The 12500-nt window shown below is 47.5% G+C and overlaps 2 non-coding genes across 2 annotated transcripts; both read left to right on the top strand.

Moving 5' to 3' along the window:
- Nucleotides 1-202: 202 nt before the first annotated feature.
- On the top strand, nt 203-274 carry trnam-cau (transfer RNA methionine (anticodon CAU)). The gene has a single exon. It is a non-coding gene; the product is annotated as a tRNA-Met (tRNA).
- A 7819-nt stretch (nt 275-8093) lies between these two features.
- On the top strand, nt 8094-8165 carry trnam-cau (transfer RNA methionine (anticodon CAU)). Its single transcript has one exon. It is a non-coding gene; the product is annotated as a tRNA-Met (tRNA).
- Nucleotides 8166-12500: the final 4335 nt, after the last annotated feature.

Below are 12500 nucleotides of genomic sequence, written 5' to 3'. Positions count from 1 at the left end.
GCACCACCAGACCCCAGCAGCATCACCACCACACCTCAGGAGCTTCCACCACCAGACCCCAACAACAACTCAACAACCTCAACAACCCGGCTCACCTGGAGCCACCCAGAGACCCGGCTCACCGTCCGAACCAGGGGACCCGCTTTTAAGTCCCCTACCCCCCTCCCCCCCACTGTGTGGCGGAGTCACATCCTGGTTATACAGCAGAGTGGCGCAGCGGAAGCGTGCTGGGCCCATAACCCAGAGGTCGATGGATCGAAACCATCCTCTGCTACTTAAGAGATCCTCTCATACATGAGATGTGAGAGATTAACTGAAATCTATCCAGAGCTTTTTGGAAACAAGAAAGTGGATGTATGATCTATGAACATACTGCACTGACTGTTGATGAAAATGCATTTAATCAAAATGAGGATGAAAATATGTCTCAACCTAATAAAGTAAAACCAACCATTTTAAAATAAAGTAAAACCAACCATTTTAAAATAAAGACTCTAAATTGTCTATTTCTGAAGATTCACACACACACACACACACACACACACACACATACACACAGCTGACAGGTTGTTGTGGCCGAGTGGTTAAGGCGATGGACTAGAAATGAAACTGGGCTTGCTGATTGGGTAACGTATTGCGTCACGCATCGCGTCACTTCCTGGTGTTGCGGTCTGTGCTGCTGCCGTCTCACGGCGTTTGCAGGCTCAGATCTCTCCCGACTTTTTATCTAAAACTTAGACTGTTTTCTGGTAAAATAGCACTATATCTGGTACATTACTGTCTTTATTTCAACACTCGCTCATTTTCTCTTCCGTAACTTTCACTGTCACCAATCACCGATACATTTTCTGTCCGTTAGCCTCCGTTAGCATCTTAGCATGGCCGCTCCGGCTCCCACCGCTTCACCTCTTTCCTGCTCAGTGTGTGAAATGTTTAGTTATTCCTCTGCCTCCTTTAGTGAAGACGGTAAGTGCTTAAAGTGTAGCTTATTTGCAGGGCTGGAGGCGAGGCTCAGTCAGTTAGAGGTCCAGTTTGGCCAACTAAACCATAGTCCGAGAGCCTCCTCAGCTAACCAGGCTAAGCTAGCGGCGGACCGGCCCGTAGCAGCTGAGCGTAACCGCTCCCCTGCAGCTCCCGAGCAGCCGGCCAGGCAGGGCAGCTGGGTGACGGTTCGGAGGAAGGGTAGTCTTAAAGGGCTCACGGAACACCACCCGCTTCATGTGTCTAACCGTTTTTCCCCACTCAGCGACACATCTGTTGAGAAACAGACCCTGGTGATTGGAGACTCTATTGTGAGACATGTGAAGCCGACTCCAGAGACCATAGTTAGGTGTATCCCGGGGGCCAGAGCGGGCGACATAGAAGCAAATTTGAAGCTACTGGCAAAGGGTAATCGTAAATATGGTAAAGTTATCATCAATGTCGGAGCTAATGACTCCCGTCTTCGCCAGTCGGAAGTAACCAGAATGAATATTGTCTCGGTGTGTAACTTCGCCAAGACCATGTCGGACTCTGTAGGTTTTTCTGGCCCCCTCCCCAATCTGACCAGCGATGACATGTTTAGTCGCATGCTCTCGCTCCGCCGCTGGCTGTCTCAGTGGTGTTCAGAAAACGACGTGGACTTTATTGACAACTGGGAGACATTCTGGGGAAAGCCCGGTCTGATTAGAAGGGACGGCATTCATCCCACCCGGGATGGTGCAGCTCTTATGTCTAGAAATCTGGCCAATGTTATTAGACACTCCCCCTGACAATGCAGGGTCCAGGCCAGGATGCAGAGCTGTAGTTTAACAGGGCTGGAGGCGAGGCTTAGTCAGTTAGAGGTGCCTAGCAAAATAGAAGTGGTTGCAGTTCCCCGCCCTCCAAAAGTTCACCAGGTGCAGCGTTATAGAGGCGTTAACCAAGATAACCTTGTAAAAATTAAAACCAATGTACATTTGGTACCAATTACAGACCTAAAAATTAGATGCGGACTACTAAATATACGATCATTAAGCTCTAAGTCTCTGTTAGTAAATGATATAATTACAGAGAGCAGGAGTGATATTTTCTGCTTAACAGAAACATGGTTACAGGAGGAAGAGTATGTTAGTTTGAATGAATCAACTCCGCCCGGCTACTTTAATCATCACATTCCTAGAAGCACGGGCCGAGGCGGAGGAGTCGCAGCAATTTATAACTCCGGTCTCGAAACAAAAATTGAACCTAAGTGCAACTATAATACATTTGAAAGCCTCATGCTTGGTCTGAAATTTCCGAGCCGGAAATCAGAGAAGCCAGTTGTGTTAGTGGTAGTGTACCGGCCCCCTGCTGGTGCGTATCTGGAGTTTTTGTCTGAATTTTCAGATTTCCTTTCTGGATTATTGATCAGCACAGATAAATTCATCATAGTGGGTGATTTTAACATTCATATGGATGTTGAAAGCGATAATCTTAAATTAGCCTTCGATTCTCTTCTAGAATCAATGGGTATCTCACAAAAAGTGGATAAACCGACGCACTGTTTTAATCATACTCTCGATCTCGTTCTCACCTACGGTGTTGAAACTGATGGTCTGTTGGTGTCACCTGTAAACTCCCTTTTATCCGACCATTACTTAATAACGTTTGAATTTAATTTTGTTGATGTTGAAGTGCAAAATAGGAGGTATTATTTTAGCAGATGTTTGTCTGATGAAGTTATTGTTAAATTTAGGGAGGCCATTGCTTATCTTACGACAGTGCGAAATAGTGATGTAGTCGAGGCCAGTGACCTGGGTTCTACCTCTGCAGATGTTGATTTCCTTGCTAGTAACACTGCTGATTTGTTGCATTCAGCTTTAGATGAAGTTGCTCCTTTGAAAAGGAGGGTTTCTAGCCACAGGAGCTTAACTCCCTGGTATAATTCAGATATCCGCATGTTGAAACAAAACGTGCGTAAAATGGAAAGGAAGTGGTACTCTTGTAGGTCTGTAGACTCTCATCGTGAATGGAAAGATATTCTAATAGTATATAAAAAAGCCATTCGCAAAGCCAGAACAGCTTATTATTCAACGTTGATAGAGGATAACAAAAGTAACCCACGTTTTCTGTTCAGCACTGTAGCCAGGCTGACAAAGAGTCACAACTCTGTTGAGCCGTGCATTCCTGCAGCTCTCAGTAGTGAGGACTTTATGAGTTTCTTTAACAGTAAAATCGCGAGAATTAGAGAAGAAATCAACCAGCCGGTTGTAGGTGTTTCTTCAGCTTTAGCGACTTCCCTAGGCTCTGACTTGTCTCTAGACTGTTTTGATCCTATAGACCTCCCTGAGCTGACTTCACTCGTTAATAGAGCTAAGTCAACCACATGTATGTTAGACCCCATCCCGACTCGACTATTCAAACATATTTTTTCTCTTATTGGTACGACAATACTGGACCAAATTAACTTATCCCTAAGTTTAGGATATGTACCACAGGTTTTCAAAGTCGCAGTAATTAAACCTTTACTTAAAAAACCTTCTCTTGACCCAGACACCTTAGCTAATTATAGACCAATTTCCAACCTTCCATTTGTGTCTAAAATTCTGGAAAAGGCAGTTTCAAGCCAGTTATGTGACTATTTGTATAGAAATGATCTGTTTGAAGTCTTTCAGTCAGGGTTCAGAATGCATCATAGCACAGAGACAGCACTTGTTCGAGTCACGAATGACCTCCTTATGGCCTCAGATAAGGGATTAGTGTCCATACTGGTTCTACTGGACCTCAGTGCTGCTTTTGACACTATAGATCATGGCATTTTACTGCACAGGTTAGAGCATGTTGTTGGGATTAAAGGGACAGCTCTATGTTGGTTTAAATCATACCTATCTGACAGGTTCCAGTTTGTTCATGTACATGAGGTTTCTTCAGAACAGTCAAGGGTCTGTTATGGTGTTCCGCAGGGTTCAGTGCTAGGGCCAATCTTGTTCAGTTTATACATGCAGCCGTTGGGAAGTATAATCCAGAATCACGGCATACAATTTCATTGTTATGCTGATGATACGCAGCTCTATTTGTCTATGAAGCCGGATGAAACAGAACCGTTAGTTAAACTTCAGGCATGTCTTAGGGACATCAAGGACTGGATGTCCAGAAATTTCCTGCTTCTAAATTCAGATAAAACAGAGGTTATCATTCTTGGTCCAGAGCATCTTAGGAAGGGATTAGATGGTGTTGCGATGGCTTCCAGTGCAACTGTGAGAAATCTTGGTGTTATTTTCGATCAGGATTTGTCGTTTAAACCATATGTCAATCAGGTTTGTAAAATAGCCTTTTTCCATCTCCGTAATATTGCAAAGATTAGGAAAATCCTCTCACAGAGTGATGCAGAAAAACTAGTTCATGCGTTTGTATCTTCTAGACTAGATTACTGTAATGTGTTGTTAGCAGGATGTCCAAGTAATTTGCTGAATAGGCTCCAGCTGATCCAAAATGCAGCAGCACGAGTACTGACAGGAATTAGCAGGAGAGACCACGTCTCTCCAGTGTTAGCGTCGCTCCATTGGTTACCCGTAAAATTCAGAATCCAATTTAAAATTTTATTACTTGCGTATAAAGCCCAAAACGGCTTAGCTCCGCATTATTTGCAAGACCTGATAGTGCCTTATGTTCCTGTCAGAGCTCTCCGTTCTCAGAGTGCAGGTTTACTCGTAGTTCCTAGAGTATCTAAATGTAGATTTGGAGGGCGGGCGTTCTGCTATCAGGCGCCACTACTATGGAACCAACTTCCAATCTGGGTTAAGGGGGCTGACACCACCTCCACCTTTAAAACTAAACTTAAAACATTTCTGTTTAGTAAAGCCTATAGTTAGTGTTTAGTAAACCTCTAGCTGGTGTTGGTAAATCTCTAGGTAGTGTAAACTTTTAGTGTGTCAGAGTCGCTCCTGTGGTTTCTTGTGCTGGCCCCCCCTTCTCCTCCCTTTTCTCTCTTTTGTCCATGTTGCAGCATCCTTTGCCGGACACCGGAACCTGCAGTGTGGGAGTGAGGGGGGCAGGGTAACGGCCCCTTTTGGGCGGGGGAGAATGTTCGTCCCTCAAGACTCCTCTCCCTGGCCCTGCCCCTTCTCAACCTTTCCCCGACCCTGCACCCCAACCTGGGACTTGATGATTGGGCCGGAGCTTCGGGAGCTGCGTGCTGGCCTGCGGTCCCCACCCCTGGTCATCCCGTTGCTGGCCCCCCCTTCTCCTCCCTTTTCTCTCTTTTGTCCTGCAGGTGGCCGTGGGTGGCTTGTAGCTTGCATTACGGAGCACAAGTCTTTTCCTGACCCTGCACCCCAACCTGGGACTTGCTGATTGGGCCGGAGCTTCGGGAGCTGTGTGCTGGCCTGCGGTCCCCACCCCCGGTCATCCCGTTGCTGCTTCCACCTGCCTGCTGTGCTGTTGCCGTCCCTGACCCACCAGTCTGGCCCTCGGCAGGAGGGTCCCCCCTGATGAGCCTGGTCCTGCTCAAGGTTTCTTCCCTCCTAAAGGGGAGTTTTTCCTTGCCACTGTTTGGCTTAAGGTTTTTCTCCCACTAGGGGAGTTTTTACCTGCCATTGTTTATGTAATAACTGCTCGGGGGTCATGTTCTGGGTATGGGTCTCTGTAAAGCGTCTAGAGACAACTCTGTTGTATTAGACGCTATATAAATAAAATTGAATTGAATTGAATTGAATTGAAATCCATTGGGGATTCCCCGCGCAGGTTCGAATCCTGCCAACAACGAGTAATGTTTGAATGTGCAAGACAACAGCCTAATTTGCAGTTATTAATCATATCCAGTACTGTCTTTCAAAAGTAATCAGTTGGCTTCCCTTGTGGTACATTTTGTATTTTCTACCCAGCATGGTAATACCGATGGATGATTTTTAATTTTACCGCACCAGGACAACTTATATGAAATCACACATTTATTTCTAACATGAATGATTTGAAGATAGGATTTTTTTTTCGTTACGCCCGCCATTTTCAAAGCATGCAAGTTTCTGTAGTGTAGTGGTTATCACGTTTGCCTAACACGCGAAAGGTCCCCTGTTCGAAACTGGGGGGAAACATGTATTACTGCAATAATATTATTTGGACTTGTAAAACCCCTCTAATCCTCTTCTTGGTGCTCGGCACAGGAAGGTCGACCATCTCTTTCTCGCATTGGGTCTTATGCAGAAATGAATTTCGTTGCAGTTCCACAACTGATTAAAAGCCAGTCATTCCCCATTTACCTAATCTTTCAAATGTCCAACTTTACAGGAAAAAAAGAAACATATTACAGAGATTTTTTACAGGATCTTTTCGTCATGCCCGCCTTTTTCAAAACATGTAAGTCACTAGCTCCACCACCAAACCCCAGCAGCATTAACACCAGACCCCACTAGCTCCACCACCAGACCCCAGGAGCTTCCAACACCAGACCCCACTAGCTCCACCACCATACCCCAGCAGCATCACCACCAGACCCCAGGAGCTTCCACCACCAGACCCCAGGAGCTTCCACCACCAGACCTCAGGAGCTTCCACCACCAGACCCCAGGAGCTTCCACCAGACCCCAGCAGCATCACCACCAGACCCCAGGAGCTTCCACCACCAGACCCCAGGAGCTTCCACCACCAGACCCCAGGAGCTTCCACCACCAGACCCCAGGAGCTTCCACCACCAGACCTCAGGAGCTTCCACCACCAGACCCCAGGAGCTTCCACCAGACCCCAGCAGCATCACCACCAGACCCCACTAGCTCCACCACCAGACCCCAGCAGCATTACCACCAGACCCCATCCACCACCAGACCCTACTAGCTCCACCACCAGACCCCAGCAGCATTACCACCAGACCCCATCCACCACAAGACCCCACTAGCTCCACCACCAGACCCCAGCAGCATCACCACCAGACCCCATCCACCACCAGACCCTACTAGCTCCACCACCAGACCCCAGGAGCTTCCAACACCAGACCCTACTAGCTCCACCACCAGACCCCAGCAGCATCAGCACCAGACCCCAGGAGCTTCCACCACCAGACCCCAGGAGCTTCCACCACCAGACCCCAGGAGCTTCCACCACCAGACCCCAGGAGCTTCCACCACCAGACCTCAGGAGCTTCCACCACCAGACCCCAGGAGCTTCCACCACCAGACCCCACCAGCATCAGCACCAGACCCCAGCAGCATCACCACCAGAACCCAGGAGCTTCCACCACCACACCCCAGGAGCTTCCATCACCAGACCCCAGGAGCTTCCACCACCAGACCCCTCTAGCTGCACCACCAGACCCCAGCAGCATCCCCACCACACCTCAGGAGCTTCCACCACCAAACCCTAACAACAACTCAACAACCTCAAAAACCCGGCTCACCTGGAGCCACCCAAAGACCCGGCTCACCGTCCGAACCCGGGGACACGCTTTTAAGCCCCCCACCGACCGGCCACTGGAGTGAAAGAGCCAGCCCTTGGGCCTGGAGGACCAGGGCCCTGGTACCATAAACACCCAGACGCTCCTAGCACCATGGACAGCACTCTGTCAGATGCTCAAGCGCATATTGTTTTTTACTCATGTTGTGGTTTCAGGACCACAATAAAAACACAATAAAAGCTGAACAGGGTTCCATGGTGTAATGGTTAGCACTCTGGACTTTGACCCCAGGAGCTTCCACCACCAGACACCACTAGCTCCACCACCAGACGACAGCAGCATCACCACCACACCTCAGGAGCTTCCACCACCAGACACCACTAGCTCCACCACCAGACCCCAGCAGCATCACCACCAGACCCCAGCAGCATCACCACCAGACCCCAGGAGCTTCCACCACCAGACCCCAGGAATTTCCATCACCAGACCCAAGGAGCTTCCATCACCTGACCCCAGGAGCTTCCATCACCAGACCCCAGGAGCTTCCACCACCAGACCCCACTAGCTGCACCACCAGACCCCAGCAGCATCACCACCACACCTCAGGAGCTTCCACCACCAGACCCCAACAACAACTCAACAACCTCAACAACCCGGCTCACCTGGAGCCACCCAGAGACCCGGCTCACCGTCCGAACCAGGGGACCCGCTTTTAAGTCCCCTACCCCCCTCCCCCCCACTGTGCGGCGGAGTCACATCCTGGTTATACAGCAGAGTGGCGCAGCGGAAGCGTGCTGGGCCCATAACCCAGAGGTCGATGGATCGAAACCATCCTCTGCTACTTAAGAGATCCTCTCATACATGAGATGTGAGAGATTAACTGAAATCTATCCAGAGCTTTTTGGAAACAAGAAAGTGGATGTATGATCTATGAACATACTGCACTGACTGTTGATGAAAATGCATTTAATCAAAATGAGGATGAAAATATGTCTCAACCTAATAAAGTAAAACCAACCATTTTAAAATAAAGTAAAACCAACCATTTTAAAATAAAGACTCTAAATTGTCTATTTCTGAAGATTCAAACACACACACACACACACACACACACACACACACACACACACACACACACACACACACACACACACACACACACACACACACACACACACACACACACACACACACACACACACACACAGCTGACAGGTTGTTGTGGCCGAGTGGTTAAGGCGATGTACTAGAAATCCATTGGGGATTCCCCGCGCAGGTTGGAATCCTGCCAACAACGAGTAATGTTTGAATGTGCAAGACGACTGCCTAATTTGCAGTTATTAATCATATCCAGTACTGTGTTGTGCGACTCGGGTAGCTTGGCTGATCAAGGCTATTAATGAATATTATTAATAAAGTTGACTATTTATCAAATCATATTATCAAAATTATAATTCTCGGGGCACCACCACCGGGCCTTACTCCGATGGAATTCGATAACTAAAACAGCAGAAAATCAGTCTCGTATGATTTTTGAATTATCCTGCAGAACAGCAAATCTTACAGAATAACAGTGAAGGCGTGATATCCGAACACTGGGCTCTGCTTAAACAAATCAACCTGTGACCAAATCTTGCATGAAATAACACAACCACTCATTAAGAATCAATCAGAATTTATTTACATACGGGTATCAAAAGGGATGTAAATAAATACCAGAATAAATCTGATGGCACACGACATTATTATAAAACCATTAACTAACAAGAAAAACAACAATCAATAAAATGAAACATAAACGTTAAATGCATGGAATAAAAAAAACAATCAAATGTAATAATAATAAAGATGATAAAGAACATCTACAGTTCAAACGGGGCTCCTGTGGTCTTTTAAAGATGGACGCGCCCTCTGGGCCACGTGCAATCGGACCGGATGGCGAACGCAGCATTTAAAACGTGCCTACGGCAGAAAACAACGACTACCAAATAATCAAACATGATAATGATAACAATGATGATGTAATCTCAGCACTGAACACAGATTTAGCTCTGTAACACTCTTAAGTTACTGATAACCCAGGTCACACAATCTCACACACAGTTCTGAACACTCTTAAATCCTACTGATCACTGCTACGCGGGCTCACGTCTCCTCTGGGATCCGGAATCGGGTGCCTGCGGGTTTCGTCGACTGGGTTCGCGGTCCTGCTGGGGTTTCGCAGTCAGGCTATCGCGTCCCGTCCCTTCCCCTGAAACGGATTAGACAGCGGCGGGGCCGCCTCGTGCCGGGCCGTGGTTCCGGACCAAAACGGAGGCTCACACGCATTCCTAGGCGCGGCGGGGGACCGGTCTCTCCTGCCGTGCTTCCCTCTCTGCGCCGGTCGCCGACGCGCGGCCGTCCGGGCCCCGGGAGAGCTCACGCCGGGCGAGACGCCGGCCGTCCGTCCCCGATCCCCTGTGCGGTTCGCAGACAGGGGCTCGGAGCGGGGAGGGGGGGTTCAGTCTGAGCACTCAATCGCAGCTGTGTCCCGATCTGGTTGCCGGGAGGGCGTGGGCGTCGGAAGCTCGGATCTGCAGAAACTTAAAGAGGAACAGAGTTTAGTGAGAAATCGGAGCCTCCCGGGGGACCGCGGCTTCAACGGCCGGACCCCGCAGGGCCCGGTCCGGTGCGGGCCTCCTGCCTCCCCCCAGCCCGGGGGGAGAGAGAGGAGATGGGATCCTTTGGCCTGGAGCCAAAGATCCAGCGCCGATGAGATGAAGTTGAGAAGAGAAAGAAAGGGAGCAGCGGCAGGGGTTTTGATCCTACGCGCGCTGCGGTGACGTCATCGGTGCCTTGTTTGTGATTGGATGCGCGCCGCTTGTAGGCGCCGCCCCGTCCCACAAGGCATGCTGGGATTGTAGTTCATGGCGCAGCTGCCATTTTAGGAGGCACATTCAAGCCGGTTTCAGGCTTGGGGGGGTTGACCAGGGTTTTCAGAGTTTTCTTCTGTTCAAAGGGGCAGCACCCGAGGGGGCAGCAAACCGAGGCCTGGTTTACTGGGTTTTGCTGTCCTGCTTTGATCTGCCATGCAGCGGGGGTCGTAAATCCCCAGGGAGTCTGTTTCCCTGGCAGAAACTTTCCTTGCTTGCTTTGATCTGTTTTGACCCCCCCTCTTGGGGTCATAAACTTGCTATCTCGGGCCGGGCCGAGATGACCAGAAGTTGGCAGCAGGGTTCATAAAACTGACTATAGCTTTCGGCCTTTACTGTTCTGAAAATGTTCACCCAATCATGAATACATAATCATTTATAAATTCAGAGTTCAGATGGGCATATGGGCGGGCACAACATCCCCCCTTCGAATCGACGACCGGAATGCAGGGTCTGGTTGTCGAATCTAACAACGGTGCAACAGTCCATGTGGTCATAAACTCTGGTTTGGGGCGTGAGCTGGCCTGGTTAGTCCACTAGGCGAGCAATGCACAAAAATATGAAAAGAAAAACATATTCAAAGCAATAACATCATTCATTTACCTAACACAGTGATATCACTCTTAAAGTGCGGTAGATGAAAGATAAAAGGAGGGGTTAGTTAGGTTTCAGTATGTACACTGTACCTAAAATCAAAAACCAACAATCTAACCACTCTTTGATTAATTGCTAGGCGACAAAAACACACAAATTAACTTATGTCGGCTGTGGAAGCCTGGAAATTGTGTGTAGGCGTGAATTTTCTTTAACGCCCCAAGGTATCCTACCCCCCTTTCCAGGTGTGGAGCGGACTTCCACTTCTGGGTCAGAAAAATTGTGAGGGGGCCGCTGCATACAAGGTAATGCAGCTGTTCAGTGTTCTTTTGCTAAAAAGGTCAAACGTGGGACCCCCCTCGCTCTGAGGTACGGCGTCTGCGCCTTGGCTGTTAATCTCTGGTTTACTTTAAGAAAACGCTGAGCTGCTTCTTCAGCGTCAGTAACAGTGAAAACTGGGAAGGGCCGCAGCTCCTTTCGGGTAATTAATTTTTGGCTTACTCACGGTGGCGTCTGACCAGGGGGCTCAGGGGGATGAGATGACCGGGCTCGCCACCTTTTGGGTCCAGCCTAAGAACAGACTTGCCTGTCGGTGCATCTCCATCAGCCTGGTCACCTCTGCTGGTTCTCCGTCCACTGCGATGAGCTCTCTGCCATTAATAACCACACCTCAGCTCACGGTCCAGGCCCCAGCGCTTCGCTTGGGATTCTGGCAAGAGATTACACTTATTAACGAAGTCAGCTCACGTTATCACCCAGATTAGAAGAAATTAAACCGATAACAAACCCTGAGAGACTGGGGTATTGGTTATAACCTTAGAAGCAAGAACCAACTGAAAGGAATTAATAAAGTGAATTAAAAGGGAGGAATCTTTAAATAACTTTAAATTAAAGATTCAACTTAATAAAACACGGTAGAGATTAATCTGAGAAGATTAATAACTCACATGGGGTAATCAACAAAAGTTCAATTAATAGGATTAAAGAACTTGAAGTCAACCATTACCTTCAGTTAAGTATGGTTGCAAAAGGGAATTAATCAGAGATTAATAAAATAGTGATCCACCAATAAAAGTTCAGATTAATAAAATCAGGAACTTACAGCGAGCCAACCATTAGTTTCCATGAAACCTGGTTGCAAAAGAAAATTACTCAAACAGATTAATAAAATTGAGTGATAGAAAAAGTTCAGGTTAATAAAATTAACAGAACTTAAAGCAAACCCAACCATTACCTTCAGTGAAGCAGTAGCATTAGCTTCAGTGAAGTAAGGTTGCAGAGGAAATCAATCACAAGATTAATAATCGTGTGATATAAAATAAAAGTTCAAATTAATAAAATTAAAGAACTTAACAAAGCAACCAACCCTTGGTGAAGCGAGGTTGCCATTAGAACAGGGAGGTTTTAAAATAACCGTAGGAATCAGATAATGAGGGGAAGAAAAATAAAAATATTTTTCTTCTGATGACAATCAATGTTCGATTATTTCATACAAACTTGGTCACAAATATTGTTATTATCGAGAGCCTCGCACGGGGGCTCCATTTATGTTGTGCGACTCGGGTAGCTTGGCTGATTAGTTATTCAAGGCTATTAATGAATATTATTAATAATTATTAATAATTAATAAAGTTGACTATTTATCAAATCATATTATCAAAATGATAATT

The sequence above is a fragment of the Cololabis saira genome, unplaced genomic scaffold (assembly GCF_033807715.1).
Source record: "Cololabis saira isolate AMF1-May2022 unplaced genomic scaffold, fColSai1.1 scf030, whole genome shotgun sequence".
Classification (NCBI taxonomy): Eukaryota; Metazoa; Chordata; class Actinopteri; order Beloniformes; family Belonidae; genus Cololabis; species Cololabis saira.
This window is presented reverse-complemented; position numbering and strand designations above follow the sequence as displayed.